The sequence below is a fragment of the Molothrus ater genome, chromosome 16 (assembly GCF_012460135.2).
Source record: "Molothrus ater isolate BHLD 08-10-18 breed brown headed cowbird chromosome 16, BPBGC_Mater_1.1, whole genome shotgun sequence".
Classification (NCBI taxonomy): domain Eukaryota; kingdom Metazoa; phylum Chordata; class Aves; order Passeriformes; family Icteridae; genus Molothrus; species Molothrus ater.
In genome coordinates, this window is record NC_050493.2 from 8,059,926 (window position 1) to 8,065,136 (window position 5,211).

Here is a 5,211-nt window from a genome sequence, read left to right on the forward strand (position 1 = left end):
CCAACCCCCCCAGCTCCAAAACCATCAGCACTGCATGCTAACACGGGTTCAGAAGCCAGACACCCCTCGTTTCATTTTCAACACCAAAAGAAGCAGTGCCCTGCTGCTGTGCTGGGCTGGGAGGCTGGGGAGAGGAGCCATGAGATGAGGCCCAGAGCTCCTGCCTTGCCAGTCCCACAGAGGCAGCCCCTGAGGCTCTGAGTGTTGTGGAACTGTTGTGACAGTGATACCAGAGCCCTGCAAGAGGAAGCAAAGCCAAGCTCTGCTTTGAGCCTGCCCTGCACCACCTGCACTCTGGCCACCCCTGCGCCACCCAGAGCATCCCTGGATGCAAAGCAAGTTCTTCACCTCCCCACCCCAGCTCTGGGAGGATGCAAGTGCAGCAGGGTCAGGCCCAGCTGAGCTATGCCAGCCCCCTTTGGGCCTGTGGAGCTGCCTGCCTGCCTCAGGGAGCCTGGGAAATCGGGTGAGGAGAGGGCAGTGTGGCACTGTGGTGAATCCGAATCCCAGAGAACTCCTGGCACGTCTCCAGATCCAAGACTGGAACACCCTGCATGCACCCCCTTGCACAGAGCTGGTCAAGGCTGGTGGGGTCATACCCCTCCCCATCCGTGGAGATATTGTAAGGGCTTGTAGATGTGGCACTCAGGGACAGGGTTCAGTAGTGGACTTGGCAGGGCTGGGCTAACAGTGGGCTTAAATAATCTTAAAGGCCTTTTCTAACCTAGATTATTCTCTGATTCCATGATGAGTGCTCAGGGCTCCCCATGGCCCTGTAGGTGGGAGGCACCACCACTGCCCACCCCAAAACCTCCTGGCAGGAGGGCCAAACCAGTGCTTGGCAGGATGGGGTGGGGCAGTGCCAGGGCTGCAGGCACTGTGCAAGCCCTCTCTTGCACATCTGAACACACACATGGCCAGTGACTGGGGAATACCTGGGTTAATCCAGGAAAGCTGCAGGACATCGATGTCACAGAGCAGCTTTTGCTGAGCAGCTTGATAGGATTTAGAAAGGCAGCAGAAAAGCCTCAGTACTTGTCATTTTCCAGGTTTGACCAGGACAGCTTAGGAAAAGCTCAGTCCATGGCTGGAGCTGACCCAAGGTCCTCGCAGGTACAGGTGTGGCCCCTAACACCAGCAAAACCAGAAAATTCTGAGACCTGCTGGCAGGACCTGGGAAGGGCAGGCTCAGTTTGCTACAGAGGTGAATATTTCAGTGGCTTTTCAAGGTCAGGAGAGATGGATGCCCTTTTGCCTTGGAAGTCCTTATGACCACAGACGCTCTGCCTCCTGCTTTGGAATGGGAATGTGGCTGCAGTTAAAGGAGCAGAGCTGAGAGCTGCTGCTTCCTCCCAGCCGGGGCTGCTGCAGCGCACAGAGCCAGGGGCTGGGAGAGCCTGAGCCTGCAGAATCGCTGCTGCTATCAACACACCAGCCTGACTGACTGCCCTGCCTTGAACACCAGCCTCAGGATATCAATCTACAGGCAGGCAGATTAGATTAATTGGATTTCTGCATCTAAAGCTGAAGCTGATGCCCACTGATTGGAAAGCACTCCAGAGCACAGGCAGTTAACAGGGAGGTGTTTCCCGTTGGTTTCTCAAAGGAGATAAGGGTACACAATGAGAGGGGGCAGAGGAGACTAAGCAGCTGAATTAACAAAGAGTTTGGTGTGCTGCTGGTCTGAGGGTTACAACAGCCTCAGGAATTTGGTAATTAGCTGTGTCAGATCATTATCTTGCCAGCCAGTGAGTGAAAAAGTAATTCAGTTTCGGCACTTTTTTTTTTTTTTTCCTCCTTGCAAGCATCCTTGGCACTTCTGCATCTCCACGTGCTGTTGTGATGCTGCCCGGGTTTCAGTTCATGGATTCCCCGAGCTCTGTGGGACACGGGAACACAAGGACACAGGGACACAGCCACCCCCAGCTCCTGGGGGAGCACTGCGTGCAGCCTTGCTCCTTGCTGCTGCAGGCAAGCAAAGGAGGAGGAAGCATCAGGGTTTGGGGTGTTTTGGTTGGTTGGGTGTTCTGCAGTTTGGGAGGGGTTTACTTTGGGAGGGGGCGGGTGCTGGATTTTTGATTTTGTTGTTGTTGCTGTCTTCCAACAGGCCCCTGAATTACACCTCAAGGATGGGACCCTTTAGAAAGGAATTCAGTCCTTAACTTCTTTCACTCATAAAGGACCACGTTTTGGATAATATCGAATTATTTTAAGAATACACCTTTGGTTTTCTGAAGGAGACACTGTGATAGATAATGACCACAACTCCCAGCCTCTCTCTTTGGGTCTGGCAGAGGGTGCCCAAAGGAGGCTGTGACCCCATGGGAAGCCCAGGCTGGAGCAGGCTCCTGACAGGACCTGTGCAGAGAGGAGCCCAGGCTGGAGCAGGCTCCTGACAGGACCTGTGACCCTGCAGGGAACCCACACTGGAGCAGGCAGTTCCTGAAGGACTGCAGCCTGTGGGGGGCTCACACTGGAGAAGTTCATGGAGAACGATCTCCTGTGGGAGGGACTTGATGCTGGAGCAAGGAAAGAGTGTGAAGAGTGCTCCCCAGAAAGGAGAAGGAGGTGTTTGGGTGCCACAGCAGAGGTTCCTGCACATGCTGGGTGCATGGTGAGACAGGCTGTGTCCCTGCACCCCATGGGAACCACGATGGAAATTGTCCCAGACAGGATTGCAGCAGGAACCCCTTGCTGCAGCTGGGATCAAGGACAGGAATTCAGTGCCATGTCAAACCCCATAACCCAGCCCAGGGGGGCTGGGGTGGACATCCTGCTCTACCTTCCCCTAACATACAGCATGGGGAGTTAGCTGGAGAAGCTGAAAGAATTGCTTTTTAATACATTCCAAAACTAATTTAATATACAATGTCTGCTGGGACTGGGTGAGTCAGAGCACTGTGATGGAACTCTGAATGTGCTGCAATTTATTTGTACTGAAGTTTAAATAAGATTGATGGAGCCATAAAGCCATTACTGAAGAGTCTTCATGGTGGAGCCCAGGGGGAAAATGAAGCATAGCAACAGGTTCTCTCTGCATTCTGTAACATCCTCCCACCTCACTGTGGGGTTGTGATGGTGGTAGATCTTTTTTGTCAGCTGGTTTGGGTCCTCAGAGAGCTGTGGGTGGCTGTAGACTGGCGTGGATGGCTGGCACTTGTGAGAGTCACCAGAGCTCTGCATGCTTTTCCCAGAGATGAGGGGTGGCTTGTGGAGCTGTATCTAGTAGAATCATGGAATAGTTAGGGTTGGAAGGGATCTCTGGAGATCATCCAGTCCAAAGGTCCTGTCAAGGCAGGGTCACTGGAGCAGGTCACACAGGAATGCATCCAGAGGGGTGTTGAAGGTCTCTGTAGAGGGAAACTCCACAACCTCTCTGGGCAGCCTGTTCTGGGGCTCTGCCATCCTCAATGTAAGGAAGTTCTTCCTCACATTGAAGTGAAACTTCTTGTGTTTTAATTTATGGCCACTGTTCCTTGTCCTCTTACTGCGCACCACTGAAGGATCTGGCACCATCTTCTTGGTACCTGCCTTTGAGGTATTTATATACATTAAAGTCAGTCTGGATTTTCTGGTTTGATATGAGATTTTGTCAGAAGTTGGCCTTGAGGAAGAAGGCTTGCAGCCCTGGTGAAGACTGAGGCCAGCACCGTGGGGATAATTGCTCAGTGGTTCCAGTGCCTTTGCCCTGCAATGAACCCCACCAGCAAACCCAGCCAGGCTGCCCATCTGCCACCAATGCTCTTGGAAGCAGAGCAAAGGAAATTGGATGGATGGTATAATAAAACTAGAAAGGATTATTGGCTTTGGTTTGCTTTTCAAAGATTAAGAAGCTCTTTCAAGTGTCTTCATTTATCATCTAGATATAGACCAGCACAGACAAATACATTTATGGTGCAAGATATCTCTAAAGGTCTTTCTTTATACTTCACAGCTGTGAGGTATCAAACCCTCAGCTTTTTTGTGATGATTCATTCAAAGTAAGCTGTAAAGAGAGCAGCAAATATAAGTGAAGCTGTGGCAGTCTGCAACCATGGGCTGGGCATCCCAAGGTCCCAGGCAGATCCAGTGTTCCAGCAAGTGCTCAGTGTGCTTGGGTGGCAGGGATGGTCAGGAAGGGTCACAGCAAGCCAGCTCCAAAATGTTTACAGGCCCCCTGTTTTGGCTGAACCCTCTCCATTCGGGTTTGTGGAAAGGTTTAGTGGCAGCTGCTGCCTTGATGTTTCCAGTGCTGCATATGTGTGGCTGACACATATGGTAGTTCCCACTTGGAAATCTCTTTCCAAACCTCAGCTTCAGGGCAAGAACAGGAAAGACTGGGGATGCACCAGGATTTCCAGCTGGGATGTTTCTATCATTACTGGATAAAAAGTGCTGAAGAAGAAAGCTTCTGGGTAATTCAGAGTCTGCAACTGGCTGTGTGTGACTCACCAATATGTTGACATGAACTCATTTTAGTAAAATCTGGTGTTTGTTTCACTAGTAGTGTTGATGTACAAAAGGCATTGAAATTAACTGCTGCATGTTAAAGATCAATTAGGTTTTACTCCCACTGAAAATGACATTGGTATTTGGAAGACACGTGCACCCATGGCTCCTTTACACTCACAGGGAAATTTATGCCCCAGCTGCAGAGAACATCAAAATTTGGTTTCTAGCTCTGCCCTTTCTCCATTTGGGTATGTTTTTGTGTGCTGGGAGGAAGGTCCTGGACAGAGCAAACAGTTCAGTGCCAGCTGGGAGCCACCTGCTGCTCATCAGACCTTGCTGCCTTCTCCTGGGTGACCAAGGGAGCTGATGATGCACACCATGTGTGCTGGCTGCAGCTGCAAACATCACCTGCCATAAGAGCTGCACCCTGGGGTCATAAAAGCACCTTAGGGGGACGAAGAAACACCATCCCAGGTACCTCCAGGGCAAGTGAAGTGGGGTCAGTTTGCAAGGCTGGTGCCTAGAGCTTTGGGCTGCTTTTTTAGAAAAAGACACGAGGCAGGGGAATGTGTGGTTAAGGAACTTGCCTGGGTTACCAAGAACACTGAGTTAAGCATGTCCCAGTTTCCAGGGGCATCCCTGTGTGGGTGTCACCAGGCTCATTGCTGGTGTGCTCCTTTGGTGGTTTGAAGCAGGGGGCTCTTGCTGCTGATTTTGTACTCATGCAATTTTGGATACAACTTACCCAGGACCTTGAGCCACTCCTTTAAAGGAAAGTGG